The sequence below is a fragment of the Drosophila ficusphila genome, unplaced genomic scaffold (assembly GCF_018152265.1).
Source record: "Drosophila ficusphila isolate 14025-0441.05 unplaced genomic scaffold, ASM1815226v1 contig_106, whole genome shotgun sequence".
NCBI classification, from domain to species: Eukaryota; Metazoa; Arthropoda; class Insecta; order Diptera; family Drosophilidae; genus Drosophila; species Drosophila ficusphila.
This window is the reverse complement of record NW_025063993.1, coordinates 13,803,776-13,817,229: the sequence shown is the minus strand read 5'-3', so window position 1 is coordinate 13,817,229 and position 13,454 is coordinate 13,803,776.

The following is a 13,454-nucleotide window of genomic DNA, read 5'->3' as shown; positions in this document are numbered from 1 at the left end:
GAAAACAACTGGCAAAAGTCCCAACATTTCCCCTTTGCCAAAGTTTAAGGTAAGTCACATAGTTCCCAAAAGTTCCATAAAGGTGCATATCAAAGTCGTTAAGGAAAATTTAAGGAGAAGCTCCCCCGGCGATTTTCACTTTGCAAAACCGACTTAGTTTTCCCATTAGGTGGCGAAAGATTGATCCCGTGCAATTATATGCATAATGGATAGACATATCCATCTCGGAAGTCAATCCGCATGCAAATGAATGCCATTCTGATTCGATATTGATTGGGACGATTCCAATTTAGTATCCGGGAACATGCTGCCAATGGCAACTAGGATACCTTGTGTCGGACCGGAGTCATTTCATAAGTAATGCATGAGCGGCCACCCCACTGACCCCGCCCCCAAAGCCAGTTGCACGGCCCCACCGTACAGAGTCCTGCTATACAAGGATACCCAGGATACCATCCTTCGGCATGCGTGACTCTGCTACGTGATGGTCAAGTAAATTATAGGCGAAATTGAAACGGCCGTCTTCGAGGATGCGGCTGTTGGCTAGCCATTTCTCAAGTCTTCGCTCGAATCTCCGGAGGGACTCCAAAGTAGTCGGCCGACAATTCGTTGCATAATTCGGGCAGCCAGCAGGTGAAAGCCATGGGGATGCTACAAAAAATATAAAAGTTTTGCTATAAAAAATTCAACATATTTAAAATTTATGTTAAAAATATACCTCATCAATCGTACTAAAATATGCAAGCTAGTAAATCAAAGTTGTAAGCCATTTAAATTTAAATTTAACATGTAAGCCAAATATATATTCTATAAATGCAACCTACTAGCACCCCTTTAATTGGATTTTAATAAAGATTTTAAACATGGAAAAGCTGATAAAGAAATAACAAACATGACATGTGTTGCCCATCAGCCATAATTTTATTGAATTTTAACAAATACAAATTCCTAAACTAAAGCAGGTTTATTTGCACAAAAAGAATTCAATTCCATTATTAAATTATTTATTGATCCCGCTGGCTGAAACTAGGGAGAGTTCCCCTCCAAATGTATGTGGATTCCACAGGAAATGTTTATATTAAATTCATAATTCGAAAAGTTTGCTCCCCAATTCAAAAAGCTGCACCCCAAATTTTAGTCTAGTTACGCCCCTTGTCCCAAAAAACAATGTAACATTTTGTTCTTTATTTAAATTCATGCGAATAAAATGCGAATATATGGAGATAAAGTAAATATTTGCCAATAAATAAATTTATATGCCGCTGGTGGTTCATTTTCCCTTCCGTTAAATATCACATATATATGAATTTATAATTATTGGCACAAATTGGGGAAATGTTATTTTGATGTATATAAATTAGCTAAGCCAAATATTTATGAATATTTCGTTGCATATTATTCCCCTTAGTATTTTGTCAAACTGTGCCAACATTTGTTTAATTTAAATTCAAGAAGCATTGGCCAATAATATTTATTGTACGCCTAAGGTTATTATGTTTCCTAAAAGTGTAAATAGGACTAAAACTTTTAGATAATGGCGTACATCGGGTAGCTGCCAAATTAAACAGTTTGACCCTGGAGAGGAGGCACTTTGTGGCTAGAAAACAACCGAGTTGGCAACAATGAACAGGTGGCAGGGGATCTGGTCCGCTCCAAAGGTAACCCGAGTCCATCAAAGTTGCACTTGCACCCGGAGCCAAAGTGACAAACACATGCCGGCACACCCGCAGTCATTAAAGTTTATTAAGAAATTCTGCCAACTCTTTTTGGTTAGAACGTAAGCAGAGGGCCAAAAGGAGAGGGGAAGGGGGAATAGGGGGATGGGAAAACCCCATCTGGGCTCGATTCTTGGGGGACTTTCTTGGCACTTGGCAGGCAAGTCGAAGGAACTTCAACAGCAGGCGACGAAATGTTTTGGTTTTGTGGCTTTTGCAATTTGGCAAAGTTCGTTTGGATTTTAACTTGAATTGGGGCTTGCCGGCTGGCATCGACTGGGGGCCTTGCTCCGCCACGCTCTTCCATCTTCCATCATAACGCATTTGGGGGACCCCAAGGACATACACACAGCCTCACGGAACTTGGCAGCCGAAATAATACACACGACTAAGCAAATACTCGGGGAACTGGTAATGCAAGGTATGGTTCGGTACACAGAACAAAATGTGCCTCCCACAAGACTAATAATGAATAGCAATGTAGCACCGAAGGGGTTTCGAATAAAATAATATTGTGTCATGATGAGGAAGCTACAATCAAAACATTAAAGGGTGTACAAGTTCATGGCTTTCTGAAAGAGCAAACGAAAACGTGGCATCTTTACACTGCGGTTATCTCTTTAAGAAGTTATCTATTTTAATATATATTTACCTATGAAATATAGACTATTGCGTACTAAGCAAAATTAATAAAGCAAAATAATAATTTGAACACAAATTTCAATGTTTCTTTTGTATAAATGAACAATCTCTACACTTTTCAAAATAGTATTCCTTGTGCATTTAAATATTAAGACGTCAAACTAACAAGTTAAAGATTTTTATAAATTCTAATAAAATGTTTATGAGACACTATTTCTTATGTCTTAAAATATTACCCCTTTTGCTTTTGGAATGAATATAATTTTGCTTCGTGTATGGAACACTATAATATATGGAAGCACACTCACTCGATTTCTGTGTATCTTCAGCCCGGTTTTTGCTCTTTTCCGCACTTGGCCATGCATATGCAATACATTATAAACACTCACCTGTTCCACTCAGGTAGCAGCAGCCAAAAGCACATACTATACCATATAGGTAGGAGGGGATATAAATATTTGCACATTATAGCAATGTGTACGCGGCAACGTTGCGCTTTGGATTCAAATACGAATACGAATACGGATACGGATACGGATTCGGGTTCGGATTCTTCTGTTGCCAATGCTACTGCTGCTGCCACTGCTGCTGCTGTGGCGGCCAAAAACAATTTCAATTCTAATGTGCCATTAATCATTCACAAACATTAAACATATTATTTTTTGCTGGCTTTCTAGCGTGAAATACAGGCAGCTTAGTTGCCTGTCAGGTGCTCTGCAGCGAGCTTTTTGTGCATGGGTTAAATTTCGCTGACAACCAGATGGCAAACGCGGGGTCAGAGGAGGGTTAACAGGTGAAAAGGGGAGGTGGAGGTGGCTTACAGGTGAAAAGGGGAGGCGGTGGGAGGAGGGACAGGTGAGAGCACAGGTGAGCGATGACGAGAACACATTGAATGCACTAATTGTTGTGCTTGAGCGCACCGAAAGCACATGAACTTGCAAAATTGCTGAGTGCACAACCAAATGGCAGCGCTAAGTTGTTGATTCTGCCGATTCTACGTCTGCTCTTGATGGCAAAATACATTTTCCAAAAATATAAGCAGATGAAAACTAAAAATACTCGAACCGCAAACAATGAGTGGAATAACGAGCAAATATCGAAGCGTGCGCCAATAGACGCCTGTCTAATTCCATACTCGAAAATAACACTCCAAAAAATATCAATAAAATGCATTATTCTACAAAAAGAAACAAAAGAGCTTTGCTAATTATAAACAATTTAAGTTTTTTACTGAACTTTGAAAAACAATTTAACAATTAAGGTTAGACGATATAAGTTTTTAACAATTTAAATCAATCTTAAAACAACAACTTTTTAAATAGGTTGGGTATTTATTATTTCAAGTGCTCTTCATAACTTTTTTTATTGAAATTACTAAAGATTATTTAACTAAATCACATACGAGCATAAAACTCTACATCTCGATTATTTTAATCTTCCAATTTCCTTAGTGTACAACAAAATGTGCCTGCTAAAAAAGCATAAGTCCATGGCTATGGTTAAATAAATGTTTATTTAGCAATTTTTATTTCCGTGCAACGGTTTTCAATTGTTTTGTGTGGTTTCACTTCAATCAACGGCAAATAGAAATCCAATCTAAGCCCGGCTTGTGCTGCCAAAAGTATGCTATGAAAAATAAGAAACGCAAATAACCAAATATTCCTACTAGCCAGTATAACCCCGTATTTTGGCAGAGCATGCGAGCTGTTTTTCAAATGGCTTTCCAAAAATCCAAAAATAAATGTTCAATATTTAGAAAAGCATGCATATAAAAGTGGATTTATGTGTGTTGGTGTGCGAATAGGTGGAAAAAACACACACTACATATATCGAATCGTTGTTTTCTTGTTAATTAGGTGGTTTAGCAAACAGCGTGTGTGTGTGAGTGTGTGTGTGTGTGTATGGTGTTGCTGAGAATTTATGGCTTTTCCACTAGCGCTTCTTGGCTTGAAGTGTTCTCCGTTTCGTATTAGAGGGTAGAACAGAGGAATATGTGATTAGCCCGCTGCCCGAGGCTAATTTATAATCGGCCATGAGTGGGTGGAGATTTTTTTCTCATTTTTTTTTTTTTGCTTTTTGTAAGGGGAGGGATATAAGGCGAATAGGTACCCCGCATCGCAGCACCCACACTAATACACTGTGGGGTGTCATCATCTCGCATTTTCCATGAAAATATAAAAAATCCACCCGAGCATGAAGAACTTTTGCTGCTTTTGCGAACTTTTCCGTCGACGGACAGCAGCAGCAGCAGTGGCGACTTTCGTCGAGCGGCGAGTAACAATAATAATTCGCACCGTGGTCGCGAACGTGGTCACCACATCAGCCAGCCGAGAGCTCCGAGTTCCGAATTCTCAATTCTCGATTCTCAGTTCTGAATTCTGAATTCTGGGTTACCAGTTCCCAGTTCCGAGTCCAAATTCCGACCATCCGGTACGACAGGTGCAGCATTCCGTGGGCATTTGCTTATCGTGTAATTTTTTGTGAACTGCACACGAAGCGCCACTAATAACCAAAAATAAATAGCACAAAATGTGTCAACAGCAAATAGCAAACAATAAAAAAACACAAAATGTACATGAATAACTCCTCGCCGCGAAATGGACCATCAAAAATTAATTAAATAAAATGCAACCAAACGATATTTATTTGTGTGTGCGTTAACGCGCGATGAATTTGCATCGAGTGCACACAAGAGCTAATTAGCCTTTAAAGCACAATTAAAAAGTGGAGCCGTAAAGGCTGGCAAATGAAATCAACTTCAACCGCGAGATAACCGAAAAGCCAAAAGCGAAAACCAAAAAACCGAAAATACTGCCACATAAAAACCAAAAAAAAAAAAAAAAAAAATGAAAAGCGCTTGCTGCAAGTGAAACAATTAAATGACATTTTAAGCGCATTTCTTCCCGTTTACCCGTCGATTTTCTATATGGACTCTTTATGCTATTTTCAGTGGAGGGGGAAATTGCTCTTTACCCCCCCGAAAAAAAAGGAGGAAAGCAGGGGGAAAATGTTTCGTGTTGAGTTGCCATCGCTGGCGAGGACGTGGAAAACGAAAATCAAATAAATAAAATTAAAGAAAAACAAGAACAACTCTCAAAAATAGAATATAGAATATTAGAGACGTGCTGGGGTGCGGCAGTAAAAGTGCTGTAATAGTCGGGCCATAAGACCTGCATATACAATCTATATCTGCAGATACAAATGTATCTATCCATCTTTCGCTGCCGCTGTCTCCATCTTGTCGCTCATCGACGGCGACCGAATATTTTATCTATCTATATATATATATCATTCATTTTTTTTTTGTGCTGCTCTCTTTTGAAACTACTCGTTGTCGTTGTTGTTTTTGTTGTTGTTTTTGCTGGCGGGTGGGGCAAAGCGGTCTAAATATGTGGCCAACTTACAGTAGCGGGTGGTAAAAAGTGTCTCCCTGCTGGCCAAAATGAATCACTAGCCCAAATCAAATTTTGTGACTGTTTTGGACAGACAATAATCATTCTCATTGCCTTGCTTTTGAACTTTTTAGCATGTTAATCCCGCTGTCTTTATTTTGATTCAAGTCAAGGTGGTGATTCCGTTTTCGTTTTGAATATCTGCCAAATGCGCATCAATGCGCCTTTATTTAATGCCATCATTCTTGTTAATTAGGTAATAAAAGTCATCCATCCATATGTGCAGGTGCGTAAGCTGTTCGGCTTTAGCATATCAATCATTTTAATTAATTGAGCTCTCGTTTTCTGCCTGCAAATATTTTAATGTTTTCCCTTTGAACACATTCTTGCAGTTTTTGACTACATTTTGTTGACATTAATTATTTGATATGTTTCAAGTAAATTGTTGCACAAAATGCAAATACTTTGCCATGTCATACAGGCTAATGAAATTAACCACTTTGTCTATTTTAGTTGGTTATAGTGATGATTTAATCTCATGTATTAAATGATGGAAGGAAACTTAATTTGTAACTTAATTTCAATACACTACACTACTTTTTCTTCTCTAGAATCTTAATTTTCCGTTTGTTATCTATCAACAAAAATATATTAAATTCTTATCTGTTCTAAATAATATTTAAAACTGCAATTTGTTTAACCTCACCTAGAAAAGGTGTTTATTATACACATTTTTCTTCAATGTTCAATTCTGCCCCAAAAAAAAAACCAAAATCCCTCCTCACAAATGAACGGAATTAAGGGATTTACATTTTTTTGGGCACTTTTTGGAAAACAGAATGTTTATGTTTTCCCCCACAGATCAAAAAAAGAAAAGCTTGTTTTGATGCTGCTAGAATCGCATCGCAATGCACTTTTTCGGGGCCGCCAGTGTGTTGGATTGTATCTAAAGCCACGCACTAGCTAGCCGGCAGATACAGATACATTCCAACGATCCGCTGCTTCTGCCGCGGCTGTCGCTTCTTCTTCTTCGCTGTGGTGCCAAAGATGTGAAAATGTAGACGGTTGATGAAAAAGCAACAAAAACAAAAGGCGCCGCCACCGATCATTGCGTAAAGTTTAGCGTTTTTTTTCCCGCTGCTTCTGTTTGCTTGTGCCTCCGCTTTTCCGCTTTTCTGAATCTGATTTCCCGATGCCCGATGCTGTGCTTCTGTTGCTGTTTCATTTTCAGTTTTAGTTTCAGTTGGCCGATGGTGCGCTTACAAAACGCCGGTTGTCGGCGGACGCGTTCGCTTTCGCGCTTCTTCAAAAAAAACCACCCGCTCACCCACACATTCACAAAGCTACTTACTCCCTCACACACACACACACATACACACCCTTTTGTGGGTGGGGGGACAACGATGAAAGTGCAATAAGAAAGTGCAGCGTGGGCGGGGGGGCGTGGCAAAGCGGAATTTAGGCGGCACTCTGGAGCAAACTTGAAGCAATTGGATGGCGTTATTTTTGGATTAAGCAGCGCCAAATTGTAACAGACGGTAAGCACCCACATTAAATGTGAAATAAATACCTATTTTCGCTCAGTGCTCGCAGTTATAGTCGTATGTGTGTGCTTATACTTAAGCTAGCCAGTTTGCTTGTGTTTGTTTGGCGAATATTAGTGTGCTTAAGTGCAACGCCCACCACCCACTTCTAAACCAGAAACAAGTGGCTTGCACCGAAAACAAATTTACGCCGCTTTTATTGCCAGAAACAGCCATTACTCACTTTTAATTAAAATATATTATTGTAGGTTTAATATTTTCCGCCAAATTTAAACTTTTTCTAGAAAGGATTAGAGATTTATTTCATAATTAAGAATAAGCAAAACATATATTTTAAAGATTGTTAGTAGCTTTTAAAGTTATTATTTATAACAAATTAATTTATGTTTATAATTATTTTAAAAAATTACCTAAAAATATGATTTGCCTTGTAAATTCCAAGCTGACTATTAATTTAGTCTTCATTTTATAAAAGGAATTTAGTGTTGTTTCATACAAATTACTCCTTTTTAATTTGATTGATATCAATTTCATCCGTCCCATTAAATTCCCCAGATGGCCAAAATGGCACCTGCTTAAATTAATAGTTTTGTTATTGTGTAGACGCAGAATGAAATATTCAAGCAATTTCACAAAAACGAAAGCTGCCGCAGCACAATGCTGAATTTAATAATTAAATCAGCAAAAACATGGCTGGCTAAATCAACAGCTTTCAACCAGCTTCGGGATTTTGGATGCGCAATCCACGAGATCCACAGATGCGTCGGCACTCAGATTTGCAAAATGTCTCTCCTCGACGCAAATCTAACAATATTTGCACCTGATTTCAATGCATATGTGTACCACATCACACATGCACACACACACACACGCGCTCAAATTTTCGCACACATTTAGCCGCGATTATAGTTTATACAGCTTTTGCACACCCACACAAAATGCCATGGAGTCGAACCGATGGCTATGGCAGCTATGATAATGATGTCGATGTTTTAATAGGGACGTGGCAAAGACGTCATACTCTCACATAAAATCTGACAAAAAAAAACTCCAAAAGATCCACAGCTTTTTCAGTTCAAAATAATTTATTAGTAACACAAAAAATGTATTTTTAATGCCAAAACAATGACACTGAATTGGAATTTTAATGATGGAATTTATGGTGTCTTACTCCCACCTAAAAAAGAGGTCTTCACTCTAGTGGCGAAACTTAAACCAACAACAAACAAACAACTAACAAAGTTGTTAATTTTTATAAATTTAATGGAACATTAAAGGTTATGGGAAATACTCTCACCTGAAAAAGTTCGACTTCAATTGAAGTATTAAGCGCACTTTGCCTGAAAACAAATTTTAAAAGCTTTGCTAATCAATTCACATATCGGTATTTTGTTCCCATTTTATTTTAATAAGCACTAAGCATTTGATAAATATTAAACCAATTATTTAAATAAAATACTATTTAAACAGAAATGCGATTTTAGAAAAGATGCCTGGCTTTTTAATTGTAATTGCCATGTTGGCATAACATTTCAGGTGCTCTCAGCAAAATATGTTTGAAATTACTTTGCTAAACTTTCATCATATTGAGCAGTGGCAGGAAAAATATTATTTTAAAATCTAGCTCAAGGCAAAATATTATATGTGACACATTGCATGATTGACTGTTGCTAAGGCAATAATATTTTTAAAATAAACCTTGTGTGTTAAACAATGAATTTTACCTCTGCCATTTTGGAAGCCTGAAACAATTTGTTAATCCAAATGAAGTGGAAAACTCTTGGCTTTGCAACTTTGTTTTAATTTGAATGTACACATATCCCGGGGCTCGTAATTTGCTTCGGAGAAGAGTATCGAAAGAGTTGTTGAAATGTGTGGGGCTGCCATATGGCAGTGGGTTATATTTTGTACGAGAACACCACCCACTCACCCACTCACCCACACACACACGCCCACAAACCTACACACCCAATGCCACACGCTCATTTTCCTCCTTTTTTTTAACATTATTTTTTTTTTGAGAATTTTTTATGCAAATTCCCTTACAATTCGTGTGCTAAGTATACAGAGTGCAGCACGCACCTGTTTGTGTATCTGTGTGCGTCGTTGGGGGTTATATATGTATGAGTTTTTGTGGGTGGGTCCGTGGGTTGGTTGTGTGTTTGTGTGTTTGTACGAGTTTTGTGTTAAACTTTAATTGGGACATCAAGTGGCAAGCTCTTGTTGCCGCTGGCATTCCGTATGCCGTGCTGTTTTCCTGCCTTTTGTGTGTAATTTGCATAATATTTTATTAAATGTTGATTAATTTGTGCCATTCTTGGTCCGCTTCCGTTCGCCCAGTCAGAATATTGCGTGCTTACGGGGGCAGCAGCAGCTGTGGCAGCTGCAACAGTACGGAAGCAGCAGCAACATCACGGCAGCAACATCTACCGAACGGCGGCAACAAGAAGCAATTAAAAGTCAGAAAATGCGAGCAAACACAAAAATACTTCATTACGATTATTTCAAGTATCTTTTATTGCATTTTCCATTTTCAATTTTCGCATCGCATCGCATCGCATCCCCATTGGATTTTCTTACGTCTTCTTCCTCTCGAAATGACGCAAATCTAAATAATGGTATCTTTTCCTCACAGCTGCTAATTTTATTTGAGGTGACACACAAGGCGGGAATTTCAAAATAGAGACATCGAGAGAGTCTGCGTGTGTGTGGAAAAATATGAGTGTAGCGAAAAAATTGAGCACACTTCAATATTTTCCTGCTATTTTTAGGACAACTCACAAATAGCAAGACAACAAAAACGTCTGAAAAACACACACAAAAATATAATATTTTTTTGTTTTGCCCAGCCAGCCAGTGCTCAAATTAGTTTAAGATACATTTCTAAATGTGACAGTAGTGAGTGAGTGTCTCAGGAAATTGGAAAAATAAATACTATACGTACTTTAGCATACTTTCAATATATCCCAAGAAATTCCAACGTTTGTAATTTGTTGGCAACAGCTGTAAAATCGAAACGAATTTCCATCGCCAGTGGCTTTCAAATATTTCCAGTTCGCAATTTCGAGTCTTATAAAATATATGAATTTCATGTGTATCTATAGTTCTTAATGGCATTAAAGTTTTATATTTAGAGTGTTGACATTGAGGTGTTTGTGCTGCTGGAAATTCAGAATGTCTGAAATTATTTTGCTCTTGTTTGAAAACTTTTATTTTGTGTTTATAATTGGAATTTTATATATGCGTATGGGAATATAGAGATATGTTTTACGGGGTTCGCTGAATTAACAAATAAAAGCGCTTAGGTAGCAATTAAATACAAACAAATTATATTATATGCCATTTGTAAGAGGAAATCACACGTGAAGGTTTAAATTAGGTGTTACAAAACCAATCAACGTTTTGTTATTAAAAACTATTTAAATGTGCTTGCTTGGTGTATTTTATTTGATTTTATATATACATGTATAGGTATTTTTTGGGTTTTAATGAACTGTTTAATTTAATAATTAGCTAACTTAATTTAATTAATAGCTTAATCGTCTGTATAGTTGTTTGCTTTGTGTATTTTATTTGATTTTATACATTCATATATTTTAATAGATATTAGATGAACTGTTAAATGAATAATTAGCAAACTAGTTTAATTAGTTGCTTAATTTTCTTTATAGCTAATAAGGAAAATAAGTATCATATACGTTTAAAAGTCATAAAAGGCTGCCATTCCCTCTCTTTCAATTAACTCCTGTTCGAACAAGGTTTCCACTTACCCCATTATCCCATTTAATTTGGTTTTCTTTTGCATTTCAATTACAGAACGAACAACGACCGACAATTAACGATTAACATTAAGTCCAACTGAAGTAGGGGAAAGCGCTTAGGATTCCTTTTTTAGACCGCCCACTTACCGCCAGCAAAGAACAAGAACAAACGACGAGCGATAAGCGAACTTAAGTCGAGTAGAAAATTTTAAAAAATATTTTTTATCAACAATATTTTTGAAAAACTTTCGAAGACATCCGAAGTGAAAAGGCTGCCAGGCAAACAAAAGTCAGCCAAGGCGGAACCGAACTTAAACATTTCAAAGGAGCAACTTAAGTCCGCAGGAAGAAGCAGTCCACTAAGGATATATATATATATTGAGAGATATATACCAACAAAATGGCCGCCCTACAACGGAAACTGGTGCACAAGCAGTTCAACTCGCCCATGGGCCTCTATTCCCAGGAGAACGTGAAGGCCACCTTGAACCGCGAGCTGAAAGCCTTCGGCGGCGAGGGGTGAGTACAGAAGGGGGAGGGGTAAAAAATTAAAAAAAAAATATATAAGTATAATCAGAATAATCAGAAAAAAATAAGAAAGAAGGAGCGCCCCTCTGTGTTCTCAAGCGAAATGATTACCATACATTTAAATGCATAATTTCATAAAATAGATGAAAGCAGCCAGCTGGGAAAGAGGGCTCGTAAAAGGTTTGCCGCGTTTGTTTTACGCTCACTCGAGGTGCATAATTTCTAGTACAATTTCTAGCCCCTTTGAGGGAATTAAATATGTTTAATTTGCGAATTACTCTTTTCAAAAAGCGAAGCTGACCTAAATAAAGCCATTTGATTGCTGCTTTAAAAAAAATAATAGGTTAACAGAACCACCAAAGATTACAAAAAGGCAAACAAATTTAAATTCAAAAGTCACAATGCCAAATGTCAATCATATTTTGCAATAATTAATTTCTGTTCTAAAAGTTTAAAGCATCAAATGTTTAGAAACTATAAATTGTTTGAATTTTACCACAAAAGCAAATCTTTTATTTGTAAATAGGCAATGTTTTTTTAAATATTTTCTTTGGTTAACAATTAATTAATTTTGTTTGAATTTAATCAATCATTATTGAAATTGAAAATTTAATTGATTTTAAAAAGCAGAAAGAAGATTTGTGATTACAATGGTCTTTGTTTTATTTTTAATATAGAATAATAGGTATATATTTTCTTTACATAAAAAGTATATTATAGTGTTTTGTTTTGGAAAAAAAAGCTTAAATCCTAATTTGTTTGGAGCAGAACTGGAAGTGTTTTGGTAACACAAACCCCTTGAAAAGCCTCCAACTTTGCTTGTTCTATTTTGACAGCTACGAAATCCGCTGCCACAAAACAGGTGCACAAAACACATTAATTAGTGGGCGGCCAAGGGGGGATTAAATGGGGGAGGGGGAGCCCGCTCCACTGCCACTTTTGTGCAGTGCAGCGCGACTGCAGCGTCGACTGAGGCAGAGCGGCAGAAGCAGCGACAGAGGCAGCGACGCAAGCAGCGACTGCGAATGCAACTGCAACTGCTGCCAATTTGTTGTGGCAGAGAGATACGCGAAAATTCATGATGAGGACAAAAACAAGCTTCACAATTAAATGCTTTGACGTTTAATTGTAATTACCAAAAAGCTTTATAAGCAGCACGGCGCCGCGTATCTCAGCGATGCTTTTGCGACTCGAAACGAATTTATTTGTAGCTAGCTGGTGATGATGTTGCTGTTGTCGCCACAGCAGCAGCAACAGCAACAGCAACAGCAGCAGCAGTAGCAGCAACAACATTATCTCTCTGCCATTGTTGTCAGCAATTGTTGTTTGAATAAACCGGCCTCAGCCTCAGCGTATCGCACCTCCACTCACCTCGCCGATCCGATCCGCCAGATAGATATATAGACATAGTGCGATCTGCTCTGGTGAGCAAAAACTTTAAGTGGCTTTTTAGTTATTCGGGGACTATGCGTGCGACAAAACGTGTTCAACTGCAACGGAGTCTTTAAATTTAATTACCAAAAGGCCCGAAAAACTAAACTGAACTCGAACTCAACTCAACGAAAAACTTTCAAATTCGCATATTCGCGCGTGAGTGTGCGTAACGTGTTTTCCCGTATTAGGGAGCAACTTTTCCGAAAACAGCTGAGCCAAGGCTTCGCTTCGCCCAACTTTAAACTTGGAAAATAATATGTACGTGAAGCGGGGGCATCATATAAATACATTTTATATAACACCAGTCGAGTGTGTAAAGGGAAAAAGGAGCATTTCAAAGGAAACACTTGATCTTTGTTTGTTTTAAGGGATCTTAAGTGGCTAAATAAGAGAAATAAAATGATAAGGAAGAGGGGTTTATTTTAGATCCCTAAAAAT